This window comes from Eschscholzia californica, unplaced genomic scaffold, assembly GCF_041429995.1.
Source record: "Eschscholzia californica isolate CP2 unplaced genomic scaffold, dmEscCali1.0.p SCAF_2, whole genome shotgun sequence".
NCBI lineage: Eukaryota > Viridiplantae > Streptophyta > Magnoliopsida > Ranunculales > Papaveraceae > Eschscholzia > Eschscholzia californica.
The window spans coordinates 30,007,062-30,026,072 of record NW_028238309.1 but is presented as its reverse complement, the minus strand read 5'-3'; the positions used below and the strand labels follow the sequence as shown (position 1 = coordinate 30,026,072).

Here is a 19,011-nt window from a genome sequence, read left to right as displayed (position 1 = left end):
CACAAAAGGATGAAAAAGAATTATACTATCAAATAAAAGATATATTCGTAAACTTCCTAACCAGCAACTTGAAATAGAAACTCCCTTCAAAGAGACCGAGTAAGATTTCATTATAATTCCCAGTCGTTCAACAACCAGAAAGAGTGACTGAATCTGCAAAGTACACATCCCCAATAACAATTCATGAATATAACTGCAGTTTACATAAGAAAAACCCCTTCCAAGAAACAAAAGCACTCCCGCAATCCAGTAAGATAAGTTCTACAACCTTTTAAGAAATAAATAACCCTAAAAGCGAGGTTAAGGAATTACATATTACAACTAGGAAAAAGATTGCACAAAGAGGAAAATAAACTGTCATGAAAAACCTTAAATAGAGATACTTCTTAAAACCCCGGTCTAAGAATACCAACCGTCAGCGAATGTTTTTTATGTGGATCCATGCATACCCAGAACACAGTTAATGGCACATTTTAAAGGTGGAAGACATATAGGCTAAGCAAAACATTTTTTCAGAAGACATGCTACTATAGAAAACTCCATCTTAAAGGTGGAAGAGACATAGCCTAAGAAAAACACTTTCCGGAAACAGCTTATAACATAAAGCTTTATTAAAGACACAGAGTGATTTCTAAATTATAATTAACAATCAGATACCAAGGACCAAAGTAAATCCTCAAAACAGAGTAGCTACTTAATTAAGGATTGCGGATTTAAAGTACATCGCCTTCCTGAAATGAACATGGGCAGAATGGGACTAGCCATCCCATATCTTCAAAACAAAATTTAACCTCGACGGAAAGAGGGAAAAAATTTGAAAGAGGTAAGTTCGATTTTGCACAAAAGAGAAACAGCCTTCCTGAAATAAATCAACATTGGAACACAATAATACCTAAGAAATTGCAGCTGCACCCAAACCGTAATCCCTGGAGAAAATTTGAAATTCTTAAGGTTGTGTATTCCATTGTTAGAGAACAATAAACACTTATAATGATAAGAGAAAGCTCCTTTAATTAAATAATTTCTTTGACAAACTTAGAGAACGACAATCACTTCAAACCTGTTTTGTATAGGAAATCAATACTAATGTAAACAACTGCACCTGCCATTCTGCTAATCCCCCAAACCCCAAATTCAGATGGAAACCACAGATCCTATATACAACTCACGAACCAGAAAGTTAAAAAATCCATTATGTTAGTATCTCTACCACCAAACTAAATTCAGCAACAATTTGACGTACCTCAAATTTCTGTGCCCTCAAAGTAGTAGAAAGAGTCTGTTTGCTTAATGTTGAACAGATATATCCCGCACAAAACAACATAATAGCAAGTTAGAACAGAAATCACATCCCCAACTAAATACTGGATCTTTTAACAACAAATGCAGTCAAAATAATGTTCCGATCTCTAAGAAATGAGAAGGGTAACCGGAATAGATTCACCAAACCGAGAAATAGCTGGCCGTGCGAACTCCCAAGTGTTCCTCCTTCCCGCTCCAAGTGATGGACTGAGTATGAACAACTAGAACTTAATGCATATCCCTGAAAATAAGCTTAAGAAGTTTTGCACATTCAAAAGTGGACTTAGTACAAATTTAGAAAGAATCAACAAAAATACGTTAGGAACTTCAAATAGAAAACACCATCCGGACAGGCCAAGTAACTTTGTAGCATAACCCATAGGCCTAGAGTAGCAAGGATCAAAGAGTGCTGGACATCGAAAGCAGACATGTCCTCGAAAGAGTGCTGTATGCCTTCAATTGGAAAATACATATGTCGCACAAAAGAAGACGAGCGCAAGTTACAACTTTCAAATCTTCACCTAAAATCCTCAGAAAAACAAAAAATGCAGCAAGAACAATTCCCCAAGATATTAAGGAAATCCCGACCAGATGGTGCAAACAAGATACCTAGCCCTTAAATAGATCACCATTAGGACGCGAGAGTAGTTTGAGTATTTTAGGCTCCTGAAAAAGTGTTAAGCAAATTCATTGTTACAAACTCATACAGTTACAAACGACGAATGATAAAGAATGGACATTGTGGAACCGATGTGAAATAGAAAACCCCCTTCAGACAAAAAAGAGAGCCCAATCTTCCTCCCGAAGACATCAACTTTCCTCTATAACATCGTGAAACTTTTAACAATGGATATTAGATTAGTAACAATGAACTAAGAAAATTGGAAGGATTGCACAAGCTACACTCCACGTAAAGATTTACATTTTGGGTCCCAAAACCCTCCCACGAAAAAGAAAATCAATAGACTGATATCTTGTTGACAAGAAGCAGCTAACCAACTGGAGAAAACAACAATCAATTCAAATGATTCTCAATGTTAAAACCTTGATCCAAGCATCAATAAATAACTGTTTGTTACAGATATTCATAGATCGAATTAACAAACCTTCCAATGACCAAGATTGTAACTTGAAGTTATGCCAAAGCAACTATACCCAAAACCGAAATCCGTAATCAGAATTTGGTGGTTATAGATCATTATAAAGGTATCAAACAAAAAAATAAACCTTCTCCTCACCAAGATGGTTTTTTGAAGTTATGTCAAAGCAACTATATCGACTAACACAAACAAATCCAGAGACGTTACCTGCTTAACTGTGAAGTAACACAAAACCAGCTTATTAGAAACACCAAACATTAAGAAAAAGAAAGATAGAACAATTACCTGACGTTTGGCAAGACGTCCCTGATGCCCTTAATTTTTTTTGGTCGAAGAACAAGAGGGAAGAACTTCTTGTTCTTGTAAAATCACGATCAGCATTTGAGCAATGGATAATCCCACCACCTTCCTGCATCAAGAGACAATTGCAAACCTAATTAGATCAAATCGATACCCTAAGAATACATCTAAATATATAAACAAAGTCGAAGACCCCCTTTCCTCCAATTTTGCAACTTCTCGGGAGGCCCTTTGACCCCTGGGGCTCGAAGCGAGGCTTTGCCCGCTTTGGCCTCAGGGCCGGCCCTGCCAACAAGGATAAAAGTTAAAGAAGCAAGTTAAGAAACACCCCTTCGGCTACATCCCAGTTACATCCTCATAGCTGACCTCTGCGGCCCTTCCTCCTACCAACCAATAAAGTGAAATAATTACTTATATAAGGGGACAATAAAGGCCACAAAAAGAATGAAAGCAGGTAGATTAAAAAGCCACCGCCCATGGAAACACAGGATGACGAGGAATAACTATTGCATCACAAAGAGACCTAGGAAAGAAAATGGAAACATAGCTACCGATTTTTTATTAGAAGAAATCATCGTTAAGCAGAGAGCTCAACTTCCTCCCAAAGACACCAACTTCCTTGTATAACATCATAAAACTTTTAAAAATGCATATTAGATTAGTAACAATGACCTAAGGAAATTGGAATGCATTGCATAAGCTATTATCCAAGTAAAGATTTTCATTTTGGTCCCGCAAGCCTCCCAAGAAAAAGAAAAGCTACAACCTGATATCTTATTGACAAGAAGTAGAACACCAACAGAAGAAAACAACAATCAATTCAAACCATTCTCAAAGTTAAGCCCTTAATCCGAGTATCTATAACTGTTTGCTATGGATATTCGCAAATAGAAACTTAACCTTCCAATGACCAAAATGATGGCTTAAAGTAATGCCAAAGCAACTATACCCAAACAGCAACCTATTGATCAGAATTTGGTGGTTATAGATCATTATAAAGATATCAAACAAAAAAGAATAATCCTTCCGCTTACCAAATGATGTTCTAAGTTTATCCCAAAGCAACTGTATCGACTAGTACGAACAAATCCGGAGAGGATACCTATGAATCAGTGAAGAAAAACCGAAGACGATAACAGATTCTAGATTTTCAGTTACAGAAGTACTAATCAATTTCAATAGTTTCTATAGCGACATCCAAATGCATCTACAAAGTGATCGTGCGCTTTCCCCGATATCTACCTTGGAGACCATACAGGAAAGGCTCAATAGGATGAATATGAATGTGCTTTACCTGAAGAAAAATCAAATTAAGAGACAGATACACCCTTCAATAAACAACCAATTACTAATTGAAAAGGACGAAACCTGAAGATGCAAATTCGAAATGGAACTCGTCACGAAGATCTCTTCTAACAAAAGAAAACCTCCTCTGAAGTCCAATCATCCTCAAATTGAAAAAGAAAAAAAGTTCATCACATGTTAAGGACAAACCCCTTCATAGGAAACTAGATCGCGTTTTATTGGAGTTGGGCCAAGTTGCAAATCCCTAGAAAACATCAATTTAGAAGGAAATAAAAGCTTGAAAACAAGTTAAGGAAGCAATGTTACAACTAAAATTTTTATCAGGACAACACTTTCGTCCTGCTACAGGAGCCAAATCCTAAAAGTTACGTGAAGGAATTTTGAATACGGTAGCAAAAATGGACGCATTGCAAACTAAACTTTCAGAAAAGCAACTCCAGTAGAAAGCCCCTTACTATTCAGCAGGCTCAACTTAAACCGACTCCTGGAATACCAAACACCAGTGATCATCTGAATCTCGAGAAGCAAAATTACACAAATATCACTGTTACATCCAACTGCACCTAGTAGTTGCGGAACTAACATAATGAAACAACAAAAACTTACTCTGATTGAGCAACCAAGGATAGAAAGGCAACAACCCTTGGTTGGAGTGGTAAGAGGTATGATCTTCCACCTTAGAGGTCAAGGGTTCGAGGCACACGCTGAACAATTCAAAAAAAAAAAAAAACAAGGATAGAAAACTCCCTTCAAAAGAAGAACCATATCAGTTCGTCAAGTGCTGAATCCTAATCAACGCATTGAATGAGGAAGGGATGTTCAAAAGAACTAATAGAGAAAATAAGTTTTTAGGGGTCAATTGGAACATTACTGCTTCCTAAATTAGGTTACGACCAGGTATAGAGTGCATAGACTTCCGACAAGAAGAAGGAGAAAGAAACTTCCTGTACTCTATAGTAAAAAAAGAACCTATGAACTAAAGAACAAAGTTAGCATATAGTACCTCCTTTACAACAAAAACCAAATCGCTCATCATCTGAAAATAATTTAAACAGCTAAGAGATCAAGATTCATTTATCCCATCAAAATGGAGATCATCTGAATTTTAGAAACTAACACTCCATAACGTTGTCCCTGTAATAAAGTGAAGGAATAAATATTGGTCAACATTCAAACGTGATAACAACCGACACAAAAACCAAAAACTCCTCTAAAAAATCCGCTTGAAATTGACTTCCCAGTAGAACATGGTGAAACTTATTATATTGCATATTTTCAGTATTAACAATGAACTGAAAAACCTACAATGCATTGCATATTTTGTTGTAGAAGTGTGCTACCAACTGGACAAAAAACAATCACTTCAAAAACATTCTCAAACTTTAACTCCGGGTTAAAATATACAGTTAACCAAGATGTCATGAAGATATGCGATACCTGGCATACCCATTAGCACGAACGGAAACCTAAACGTCTGTAAAGAAAACCCAATCGAGAATAGATTCTAGATAAACAATAACTGAAAAAGTAGATCATGTTTAAGTGTCTATACTCGCATATCTGATACATCGACACAGCTGATCTTATTGTCCACCTGAAATCTTCCTTGCAAGCCACACAACTGAGGTTCAATTGGAAGAACATGAGTCTATGATTGTAGACACGATAAGATCACTTCATCAAAAAAAAAGACACGATAAGATCAACATCAGAATCAGTATCTAAAGCCATCAAAAAGTAATTATGACTGAACTAATTACCCCCCTCAATATCAAATACAAACTTGAACCCAATTTGTAGTTGAACCCAAAGACAATCGAAATTTGAAAAATTGAGTAACTATCGAATCTGCAATAGCAATCAACTGATCAAGAGTGAAAATCCAACCCATATTATAGTGCGCCTAATCAGAGAAACAATGAAGGAATCAAATTAGATGTTTGAAACGCAAACCAAAAGCAACAAAAGCAAATTAACTACAAAACCTAGATTAGTTGAAAACGAAAGAATGGAAAGGCATTGTCATAGTACAGGAAGCATGGAATAGATATCCCCCACTGGAAGATAACTTCCACTGCAACAATCAATTAAAAAAGAAAAACAGATTTCAGGTCAAGTGTTACTATTTTCCACCAGGAAATTATCCGATTTGTTGTAGCTAACACTCCACAATGCTGTTCCAATGACAAGTGGAGGAATCCCAATTGCTCAACAATTGAATCAGTAAGAAACACACAAAACAAAAACCCCACGAAATAATCAACTACAACACAGAAATGTCTAGAGGTATACCCATATGAGGCTTGGGCACAAAAGCAGCTACCGAATCGAAACTTGAGACGCACCGGCTTCCCTCCGTAAAGAAAGACTCAGTTGTCCTAAAATACCAGCAGTTAGGGAAAGGATCCAGACAACATGTTAGGGAGTGGAAGATCGAGCATATTCCTCAAGTTATGCAAGCTAGAAACAAAAAGACAGAAGAAATTTAAGTGATACTATTTCTCCCGAAAGGTAAACAAGACTCAAGAGGTTGACGGGATACCAGATGTTTGAATATGACCACGTTCCTCAAATGTTTAGATAGCTAATTAGGTAATGACACACTCAACACCCTCAAAGAAGAATTATACATTATAAATCAGGAAATTATACATTATAAATCAGGAAAACCACCTAAAAACGATGCAAGATCACCCTAGGGACAACAAATGGTTTTGCATGTGTTAATTGTAACTTCTCCAACAAGAATAAGAACCAAAGAAGCTATGTTCAGAGGCCCTTCACACAGGAAACTTGACAATGTTGAACACAATCCTCCCAATAAACTATGGCTAAATAGGACTGACCATCCCAATATGAAGATCCCTAAGAAGGAGAAGGAACATAAATTATGTCTTAAGAGTTCCATTAGACCTCATAAAGAAAGAAAAAGAAACTAAACGAGGGAAGGTCAATCAGAAAACCCCCTTCGCAGGAAACACAAGAACCTAATCGTTAAATAGAACACTACTACGACACAAGAATACTGATACTTTGGGTACTGCGGACGATCCATTGTTTCTGTATTTGCATAATTAGCACCTCTTTAAACCACTAATAAGGAAGAAGAATGTATAGAACAATAGAAGGAAAACCCCCTCAATTCCCAACACAAGGAAATGCCTCCCTGGGAGGAGTCCAATTCTCACATCTCGGGAATATCAAATGCATTTTGCACACTCCAACATAGATCTTTAACATGGACTAATTCTAGAGGTAAATTGAAAAGGACTACTAAGAGGTAAACTTCATACGGCAGAAAATCTCGTCTAACGTCTCCACTACACACTAACTCGTCCTCGAAACCAAAAAATAACAAAATATATAGTTGTAAAGCATTATAAAGATTTCAAACCACAAAAACCTTCCAAGGACCCATATGTCATAAAGTACTCAAAACAGCCATACCCATCACCACGAGCGGATTCAGCAACAGTCATGTTCATGTTTCCATACCGACATATCTAACATCAACTAGCAATTTCAGAAGACGAAAAAGAAAAAAAGGAGGAAGCAAAGGGTAAAGGACCTGGCTAGAAGCTTTAACTCCTGCTAAGACTGGACAAGAAACGAGCCTGCAGATCCTCATCACATCACAAATCTACTAGAACTGGACCACCAGTCAGCATATAAACTGCAAAAGGAAGACATAACTAAAGAAAGCAATAGACCCTTATAAACAATCACAGGAGACATACAAATAGCAAATAGACAAGAGACAGCCAATTGTTCTTTTCATATCAGCACAAGACCCAAATATAGATTGTGATTGTCTAAATCAGGCACCCTGGAGTAATAGCAGGAAACTGTATGCCTTCAACATATGTCGCACAAAAGAAGACGATCGCAAGTTATAACTTTCAAATCTTCACCTAAAATCCTCAGAAAAACAAAGAATGCAGCAAGAACAATTCCCCAAGATATTAAGGAAATCCCGACCAGATGGTGCAAACAAGATACCTAGCCCTTAAATAGATCACCATTAGGACGCGAGAGTAGTTTGAGTATTTTAGGCTCCTGAAAAAGTGTTAAGCAAATTCATTGTTACAACCTCATACAGTTACAAACGACGAATGATAAAGAATGGACATTGTGGAACCGATGTGAAATAGAAAACCCCCTTCAGACAAAAAAGAGAGCCCAATCTTCCTCCCGAAGACATCAACTTTCCTCTATAACATCGTGAAACTTTTAACAATGGATATTAGATTAGTAACAATGAACTAAGAAAATTGGAAGGATTGCACAAGCTACACTCCATGTAAAGATTTACATTTTGGGTCCCAAAACCCTCCCACGAAAAAGAAAATCAATAGACTGATATCTTGTTGACAAGAAGCAGCTAACCAACTGGAGAAAACAACAATCAATTCAAATGATTCTCAATGTTAAAACCTTGATCCAAGCATCAATAAATAACTGTTTGTTACAGATATTCATAGATCGAATCAACAAACCTTCCAATGACCAAGATTGTAACTTGAAGTTATGCCAAAGCAACTATACCCAAAACCGCAATCTGTAATCAGAATTTGGTGGTTATAGATCATTATAAAGGTATCAAACAAAAAAATAAACCTTCTCCTCACCAAGATGGCTTTTTGAAGTTATGTCAAAGCAACTATATCGACTAACACAAACAAATCCAGAGACGTTACCTGCTTAACTGTGAAGTAACACAAAACCAGCTTATTAGAAACACCAAACATTAAGAAAAAGAAAGATAGAACAATTACCTGACGTTTGGCAAGACGTCCCTGATGCCCTTAATTTTTTTTGGTCGAAGAACAAGAGGGAAGAACTTCTTGTTCTTGTAAAATCACGATTAGCATTTGAGCAATGGATAATCCCACCACCTTCCTGCATCAAGAGACAATTGCAAACCTAATTAGATCAAATCGATACCCTAAGAATACATAAACCCATTTGGTTGAGGTCCTAACTCAAAATCCCTATAGACCCGTTTCCCGCCTTGGTAGCATCCCCGACATTAGAGAACCGAAGAAATTCAAGAATGAGAAAAAGTAAAATATTTTCACCTTGTTTGCTACATGAAGCTTCTTGCCTCTGTTCTTTCTTTCTTCTTTCATTTTCTTCCTGGACTTCTCATAACTGAATTATAGTGGAAAAACTACCCTTAATTGTTATTGGGGTTTTCCAAGTTTTCTCTATAAATTCCTTAACTAAAACACAAAATGAGACTTCTCTGTATAAGGTATAGATAGTTTCCAAATTTCCATATTATAGTAGCTTTGTCCTCCAATAACATGATCAGAATCAGGTTTAGAACGAATTAACAACGACAAATAAGAAAATCCCTAAAACTGTTACTCAAAGAATAATGAAACCCCTATGGAAATTCCAAATTAAGGTCATAATGGAGGTTGTAACGAAAACCTTCAGTAACGAAGAAGGAAAAGAAACGCACCGAGAGATTTTGTCCATTAGAGGGAGGGAAGTTGCCCATCAACCTTTTCCGTTGAATCTGGTAAATGGGGATGATTTTTTGATCAAGTGTCATACAGGGTGTGACAACTGAACATAAGTGGACTGTGGACCTATAAGCAAGCACAGGGTTTAATATGATTTAGACTGACAATCTTGATTCAGGAACCGAGATTATCGAAAATTTGGGGATTATTTATCAACCAACACAAGAACTACCCACATCACCAATCCCACAACCAAATAATGAAGAAATCAGAGAAGATGTCATTGGTGCTTTCAGGGATAAACCGGAAATATGTTGTCCTACCGCCAATTGGTTATTCGCCTGTGTTTGAAGCAGGATTTCCGAGGGACCCTAGAGGCTGTAAAATTACAGAAGATACTGAAAACTGTCAATATAGAAGTGCATCATCTTGTAAGTGAGACCGGTTCATATGCTTTCACGGTTATGAAGCTCTGAATAAACCAATGTAGATCCTGCAAAATGTAGGAGCTATTTAACAAACAGGCTGACACTCAAGGTAGAAGTGAAGTCAGTGGAGACAGAATGTTACCTTATTTGAAGCTAAAAATACCCTTAGTCAGAGTCCTATCCATGTAAACACTGAACATAATATGATAAGTATCTCCATTTAATCATGTTCCCTCCTTATCCAGGCTTAAGACCGGCAACTACAAGTACGTAACTTGACTTCTGCTTAGTTTTCGGTTAAAGACATGTCTTGGTGATGAACAATCACATCGAGGCACTAGCCACGCACTTAATCCTAACCTGACATACACAACAGAACTTATGAGCCCACGTATCATTCTACCAAGACACCTGAATTTTAAGGAATGAGAAACTTGTAACACCGGAAACAACTATATATCAAGAACGGAGGACTTGACGATATAAACGAGAGAACCCAACCCAAACTCAGGCAAGGAATAATAAATGGACAACTGAAACCAACCCAGACTCAGGATATAAACAAGAGAAACCAACCCAAACTCAGCCTGTTTGAAAGAGTATTCAATGGACAACTCAGGATATATTCATTCAAAGTTAAAAAAAAAAAGAGTAAGATAAGAACAAGTAGAAGTTTCAAAAAAAAAATCTACTTTGGGGGCTCCATTATTGCAGGAAACTGAGTAATGTTAAATGGAAGTATATTATTTAAGTCTACAAGTTGCCGAATCAGAGACATTGGGTGTATGATGTCTGAGTTCTTTTTGTCACAAAGCAGATATTTGAACTCATAACGCCAGCATCCACCTCAGGGTGAACTATCGCCACTTAGGAAAGTCACCTTGAATCTTCCACCCATGGGCATCAAAGAACATTCAATGTTGAACCATTGTTCAAGAGATCAACAGGATACCACATAAAGAAGTGACCTTTTTAGATGGAAACTATAACGAGGTAGCCAAGGTACATATTATCTGTACAACCAAATCAAGATCCCAGCAAACCAAGAAACTTCACCCTTTAGGTCAAGGATAAAGTAGAGAAGATGAAGTCAGATTGATGAAATAGTAGATAATCTTATACACGTTGAAACAACCCTATGGTGAGATGATGAAAATATAGTTCCTGTTATAGTCCCACTTCACTCACGAGAGTGTCTGAAGCCTAGGCTATAGGATGTACGCTCAAGCTTAGTAAGTGGCGAGGCCTTTGGGGGGGGGGGGGGGGGGGGCTCGTGGAGCCTTCGCCAGGAAGCCTCAAGCATGACACTTCACTGCAGAGGCAGGAAGGATCTATAACGGAAATGTTAACTTTTAAAGAACGACATATAAAAACTGAAAAAACGATTGGAGAAATAAAATTTGAAACATTACCAAAACTATCCCAGAAGCAACTTGTTTTCAGTTTAATGCAGAATTCCAGCACCCCCTTCTTCCACAATGACCTCTGCTCACAAAAACTCCAAATAGTCTGATAAGGATCATGCACAAATACGAGAAAGTATTATTAAACAAGGAATGGAATTTCGATAGGCATTGAAATTGAAAAGATCCAGTCATTTCGGCCGAAATATTTTGAAATTTCATTACTTGTTCTTAACAGGATACCATTAATATGAAAAATGAAGCAGAGTCAGGAGATTTACCGCAATGAAGAAAACAACAGATGCAAAAATAACATATAAAAAGTGACAAATTAGAAACATTTTAATGTGAGAATATTTGCTTGAAAGATGATTGGAAATTAGAAGTTGGAGGATGGTACTCGCAAATACAAATTAACCACCTTAGGTTTCCACATTTCGACATTTAATTTGAGTGTCTTGGTGGAATCTTCTATATTAACCAGCAATCAGCCCCTGTTCCTCGCATGCAACAGTAACGGATCAAAGGCAAGGGCCAAGTAGCCTGACGGAAAATCAAGGAACAGGAACAGTAAGATGAGAACATGTAGAATCCAAAAGGCAAACTCCAACAATTGAACTAGAACATAATCATCTGAATTGCAAATACATGCTCGCAGCAATAACAATCTGAAAACGCCGATGTTTAAAAAATCCCTTTCCTGCCTCAAGGCCCTCGAGGAGGTTTGCTCCCAAAAAGTGACCTTGAGGCGTGTGCCTCGACGCGCACAAGGCGTACACTAATTCTCGATGTAACCCATAGTAAACGCAATAAAACATCAAGAAAGAGAAATGTCAACATCAATAGTTCAACTTCAAACAATCAGCAGAAAAGCAGAGAGATGAAACTCCAATATACTGATCATACCGGGTGAATGCTCACTGCACGAAGGACTACTACTCCCAGGACCCGTAATAAGATGAGAATAGCTACTGTCATCTTAAACTCAGCAAGTGTGCATATACAGGAAACCATTGAGAAACGATACTACTTAATCAAAAGCAGAATATACCTTCAAAATGATTGGACCAATAAAATAAAACAGGCAAACAACTGAATCATTCCCTCCTTTTCCAGGATTGGGACCAACAACCACATGTTCATTGCTTGGTATCTGCAGAGTTAAAATTGGTTGTCAGAGAGGTAATATCAAATGGCTTAGTTATACCAAGCTCGTACTGAAGAACCAGCATGGCATATAATCCCAACTCCTAACTTGACAAACACAACATAATCAATACACCAAAACTGAAACAGATAATTAAATTTCAAATCTCGCAAATAAATATCCGGAGTTCTTGTCAATTGCGACTTGAAATAACCAATGACAGAAAAACTAATTGATATCGGATACAAACAAGGAAAAGACGCATATGTCCCTGAAGGTAATAGCTAACTCCAGGAGTAACAAACTCGAAAATAAAGCATGTTATCATACAAACAAGAAAAAGTCCCATGAAGTATTCCATGGCAAAAGTAAAAGAATATGTCTGACACTAGGAGCATTTAAGAGAGACAGCACATCACTAAGATAAGGTGAGGACGAATTCCTAAAGCAAACTCTCATCAAGCAAATTGTCTCACAGCCTCAATAACAAATCCACTAGCACCTCCAAGAGGTAAAAAAGGAAACCACCAAGGAAACAAGGGTAAAGGACACAAGTTATTATTAATGAGCCAGCCACAGCTGGAGCAGAAACCAGCCTGCAAATACTCAATAGTCATTAAACCGCAAATCCACTAAAACTGACAACCGATCAGCACATTTCTTCAAAAAGAGGACAGAAAACTCAAGAACAACAGAGCCTTTTCCTGCTAGAAAAAACAAGCCTGCATATGCAACAATAGTAGTTAAAATACACCCATGAACTGTGTATGGAGAAGAGATACATCCAACTATCCTCTTCTCCTCAAAAGTGATACAAATAGAAATTTGTGGTTGTCCAATTATGCACCCTTAAAATAGTAATAGGAAGGTGTATGTTCAATGCTGAATATACAGGTGCCACACACAAGAAGATAATAGCAATTAAGAACTGAAACCCGTCGTTGTAGGGAAGCCGATTCTCCAACTTAAATACTAAATCCTCTAAAACAACCAATGCAACCATAATAGTATTTCAAACTTTCAAAGGAATGAGTAGGAAAGCCCAAAAAGATTTTAAGCAAACCCAGAGATCTGCAGAGCATGTGAACTCAAAAGGTTTTCACTTTCCCACTTCAGGTAATGAACTAAGTACGGAGAGCAACAACCGCCATATGACTCTTAAAGAAATGAGTAGGATCCAGCCCGAATGTTGGATATGGAATGCAGACGTCCAACTAACAAAATGTTTGTATCCCCTATAGTAAATGTAACTTCTACGAGTTGGTCTAGAATACCCCCTTGAAGAAGAAACCAGTGCATAACTAACACCTTCATAAACCGCATAAGGGACAAGACTCTACAGAACAATAGAAGATAGGAAAACCCCCTCGTTTCACAAAACAAGGTAATGCCTCCCTGAAGAGAGTCCAATCCTCACATCCCTGGAAAATCAAATGAATTTTGCACACTATCATATTCCTTTAACATGGATAAAACTTAAAGCGAGTTAAGAAATAGAACACCCCCTTCCAAGATGAACTCATCGGGAATTGAAAAGGATTAAATTTAGAGGCAAATTCAATATGGCAGCTCGTCAAAGAGGTCTCCTTTAGAAAATCACTCGTCCTAAAAGCCAAAAAAAATAACACAATGCAGGATTGCATATGTTAGGGAGTAAAAAGATGTAGCAAGATCTTGAAATATCGCACACTAGAAACCAGAAAAGTAATTTAAGTACTATTTTCCCGAGGCGCATGAGAAACACATGTCCAGCTGATCTACGGATATTGCGTATTCCTGAGTATTACATAGATTAAACATCACCGATATAAATAGGTAAACCCTCATAGAGAAAGATATACAAACGACAAGAAAGAGTCCTATGCAATCTATGGAAAATAGGAAAACCCCCGTGAGAGCAAATCAAATCACGTCTGCTTGGAGTAAAGCCAATTCATAGATCCCTGGGAACAAAAAACAAATTAAGTTTGCATGCTTCTGTTATTATTCCTCCAACACGGATAAAAGGTAAAGCAAGTTAAGACAGACCCCTTCAGATACATCACAATAAACACCTCAGAGTTGACCAGCTAAAAAGACCTAACCACTAATATAAACATCGCATGAACGCATATCAAAATCCAGTGCCTTCACCTTGGAATGCGGGAGGAATAGGAATAGATATTCCATCAGAAGTTACCAAGTTTTAATGTAAAAGATCCCCTGAGAAGTAAGAAATGAGAGGAAAGTGTTAAACTAGACAACCCCCTTTAGAGGAATGAACAAAGCCCAATCATTCCTCATAATAACGAAATTGACTTCCCTTTAGAACACATTGTTATAATTATCGTATTGTATATTTCAGTATTTAACAATGAACTAACATACATATAATGCATTACAAGAGCTAGACTCCCTGCACGTAAAGATTTCCGTTTTTAATGCCAATAATTTTGGCGCCAACTAGAGAAACAACAAGTACTTCCAAGACATTCTCAAATTTGAAATCCAGGTTGAAATATACAGATGACCAAGATGTCCAGAAGTTACACGAGAGCAGCCATACGTCCATACCCATTAACACGAACTGATGCCTAAAGCATCTGTAAAGAAAAAACCAATCGAGAATAGATTCCAGATAAACAGACTGAAAAACTAGATGTCCTGAAGTTACGCGAGAGCAGCCATACGCCCATACCCGTTAACACGAACCAATGCCTAAGCGTCTGTAAAGAAAAAACCAATCGAGAATAGGTTCCGGATAAACGAACTAAAAAACTAAATATGTTTAATTTCTGTACCGACATGTCTGATACATCGACACAGCCGATCTTACTGTTCACTCGAAAGCTTCCTTGGAAATCACACAGCTGGAGATCAATTAGAAGAATATAAATCTCCGCTCCCCCCTGAAAATCCAATCAATAAACTATGACTGGTTTAAACAACCAGCACAGCAAGTATTGAAGGCGACCCTGATGTGATTGGTTTGAATAACTATCGACACTGCAAAAGCAATCACTTGATCAAAAATGAAAATCAAACTCATATTATACTACGCCTAATCGGAGAAACGATTAAGGAATCAAATATAGATGTTTGAAACGCAAACCAAAAACAAAAAAACGAAGTAACTACAAAACCCTAGATTAGTCTAAAAGAAAAAAAATGGCACTGTCATATTACAAGAAGCATGGAAGAGATATCCTCCACTAGAAGATAATTTCCAGTGAAACAACCAATTAAACAAGAAAAACAGATTTTAGAGAGGAAGTTCAAGTGTTACTATTTTTCACCAGGAGATGATTCGATTTTTAGTAGCTAACACCCCATAATGCTGTCCCAATGATAAGTGAAGGAATCCCAATTGGTCAAAAATTGATCGGTTTAAACAACCAGCACAGCAAGTATTGAAGGCAATCCTGATGTGATTGGTTTGAATAATTATCGACTCTGGAATAAGTGTCCAACCCCTACAAAGCAACCAACCAAAGATGAAGTACAACACATGTACACCAAATACAACCAAACAACTACAAGAAAGAAAAATTTTATAGGTATTCTCCAAATGAAATCTAAACAGAAAACTGATTTGTGCACATTGAACTTAAGATGGGATCCCCATTTAAGAAGATAAATTGCCTCCTCTATACACCAACGTTGTCCTAGAATACCAATACCAAAGAAAAGGTCCACGCGACAGGTTAGCGACGAAATTGTTAGAGAACAAAAGAAATTTAAATGGTACTATTCTCCTGAAGAAGGCCACAGGCGAAAGAAAGAAACTAATTTTTGAAAATCGCAGATTTCTGAAAACTATTTGGATACATAATAAGGTATTGAGACTAAACTAGATCGCGTCTTCTAAGAGTTGGTCCAAGGTGCAAACCTCTGCAAAAAAATCAGTTGATTTGCTTCTGTTAATTATAGTTTTTTCTAGCAAGGATGAAAATCAAATAATCAAATGAGTACTTTAACCCATCGCCTCTCTAACTTTAACATGACCGAAATAGGACTAGCCGCCCCGTCGCAAAGATGCCTGAGAAAAAGAACAAAAAAAAAGTTCATCAATTCGAGAAGATATGTAAAACAAGAGAGTTCTTAAAAGGCAAATTGACTTGGAACTCAGACAGGAAAATATATTCTTATAAAACAAATTAACGTCTCCTCATAACACCAGGCAAAACATGGAGTTCGTCACATGTTAAGGAATGAAAAGATAAAGCAAGATCCTTAAAATATAGCATGCTAAAACAGAAAAGAAAATTTAATAGTGTATTTTTTTCCCCAGGGACATCAGAAAAACATGGAAAGTCGGTCTTTGGGTATGGGATACTCTTGTGATGTATTAACATTTGATGTTGTGTATCTAGAGAGTACACCCTCACATAGAGTTATACACGTTCAATGACAAAGAAGAACATTGTTGGATCGATGAAAAATAGGAAACCACCTTGGGAGCGAACCAAATAACATCTCCTAGGAGTTAGTCCAATTTCTAGATTCCTAGGAAAGTCATACGTATTCCGCATGATCTAATTACTCATCCTTTAACATAAATAAGAATAACAGAAGCAAGTTAAAAGGTACAACACCCACTTTCCAGATAAACTCCTTAATACTTATAGATTACAGGTAAATTCGAGTGGATCTCCTAGCATTAAATTTCTTCAAAGAGAATCTCTCAACTTACAGACTCGTCCTCGAAACCAACAAATAACAGAATGGAGGACTGCACATGCTGGGAATGAAAGTATATACCAAGATCCTTTAAATATGGCACACTAGAAACCAGTAATATTTCCTTAGGAAGGAAAGGAACGCATACAACTGACGTATGGATATTGCATATTCCTTGAAGTATCAAATAAAGTTAAATGCGTCGGTATGAATACGTAAGCCCTCATTGAGAAGGATAAATCAACGATAAGGAAGAGTTTTATATATGCAAAATAGGAAAACCTCATTGAGACTAAACTGAATCACATCTCGTTGGAGTCAGTCCAATTTGAGGATGCCTGGAATAAAACAAATGAATTTTGCATGTGTCAACTATTACTCCTCATTTCCTCTAACAAGGATAAAAGTTAAAGAAGCAAGTTAAGAAAGACCCCTTCGGCTGAATCTCGTCGGTGTCAGTCCAATCTATAGTGCATTGCATAAGCTAGACTCCCTTCAGGTAAAGATTTCCGCTTTTGGTTTCAAAAGCTTCCCATGAAAACAATCTACAGACTTAGACCTAATTGACACGAAGTGTGCTACCAACAAAAGAAAACAACAATCACTTCAATCACAATGTAGAGTTGCGAGGCATTATAAAGATATCAAACCAACACAATAAACCTTAGAATGACCAGAATGTCACAAAGTTACGCAAAAAGAGCCATACATATCTGACATCAACATAGTGATCTTACTGTTTTCCACGAAAGCGTCGTCGGAAACCACACAGCCGTGGCTCATTTTTTTTTTTAAAGATTTGAATTAATATGAAAAAGAAGGTGTGTACAAAAACTTGGGAATTGGCTAGGAAGTTTACATGTTACTACGAAGTTTATATGTTACTTCATTAGCTCATACCAGTTCAAAATAAAATCCAAATAGGAGGCTTTGAATGTCCTCGGCCTCTAGCAAGCTGTTCTCATTACACTCTTTGAATGTCCTGTTATTTCCGAACTTCCAAACAGACCACACCACACTATTGCCCTTGGAATGAGCTTCCACAAATCCTTCTTATGTTTTTTTTGTCTGATCCTGCTCCATTGGTGTATGACCTGCACTATTGACAGTATAAAGTAACCACTGAAAACAGAGAAAACTAACTGATCCAGAGAAGAAGCACAGATGGAGCCAGATAAATAGCACGAGATAAACATAGCAGCGTAACTACAAGTGATGTTACGCAGCACACAAAAATATTAACCACCATGAAGCCTTCCCTTGCAACGGCAAAGAAGTACATCTAAAGCAAGGACCATTCGACAAATAGCGTAGGTCTCAGATAAGATGAAAAAGAATTTCTGAGCAAATAAGTTGTATTACAGTACTAGGTCAAACGGGCCCTTATCAACCCGAAGGAATCTCAATCACCAGAAACAAAAACCCTCTAGCACCTTCAAAAGACAAACAAAGATAAAATAAAAGAGGAAGCAAGTTAAAACTAAAATCTTCAACTAAAATCCTCTGGAAAACAAAGAATGCAGCAAGAACAATCACTTCAGTTGGTTAAGTATGGACAGCACAACTACTGTAATGCAAACCCTAAAAATGAAGTGAGAATTACCAAACTGCTACACAAACAATTCAAAATAAGGACATCCCCCAGAAAGACCAAGTGATTTTTCAGTGAAATCCATAGTCCTAGAAAATGGAAGATCAAGACGAGTGCTGGATAGCAAACTTCCACTGAAATTTCCTCATACTTGAAGCCAATCGCAAATGAAATGCCGTAAAGATATTGTCTTACAAAAATAAGAAACTTCTACGTGTTGGGTGTAGTAAACCTGCTTCAAGAAGAAACCATGAAACTATGTCAACCTAATTCCACCGTACAGAAAGCAAATCTAGAAAGATCCT

At 37.2% G+C, this 19,011-nt stretch overlaps 2 long non-coding RNA genes across 6 annotated transcripts in view; both read right to left on the bottom strand.

The window, feature by feature from the left end:
* Positions 1-57: 57 nt before the first annotated feature.
* On the bottom strand, positions 58-1,543 carry LOC147557327 (uncharacterized). Of its 2 annotated transcripts, none has more exons than XR_015235166.1 (4): positions 1,244-1,543; positions 1,061-1,154; positions 893-926; positions 58-153 (listed from the first exon to the last, which is right to left on the bottom strand). It is a non-coding gene; the product is annotated as an uncharacterized LOC147557327 (long non-coding RNA). The 2 variants fall into 2 exon arrangements; XR_015235167.1 differs by having other exon boundaries at positions 1,103-1,154.
* Positions 1,544-2,097: 554 nt separating this feature from the next.
* The window catches only part of LOC147557326 (uncharacterized), a 48,925-nt gene continuing 32,011 nt past the window's right edge, over positions 2,098-19,011 (bottom strand). For all 4 annotated transcript variants that reach the window (XR_015233922.1, XR_015233921.1, XR_015233923.1 and 1 more), the window contains 7 exons: positions 18,016-18,209; positions 11,319-16,474; positions 10,049-10,266; positions 9,086-9,971; positions 7,576-8,906; positions 3,254-6,467; positions 2,098-3,085 (listed from right to left, as the gene is read on the bottom strand). This is a non-coding gene — a long non-coding RNA (uncharacterized LOC147557326). The remainder of the gene's footprint in view (positions 3,086-3,253; positions 6,468-7,575; positions 8,907-9,085; positions 9,972-10,048; positions 10,267-11,318; positions 16,475-18,015; positions 18,210-19,011) is intronic.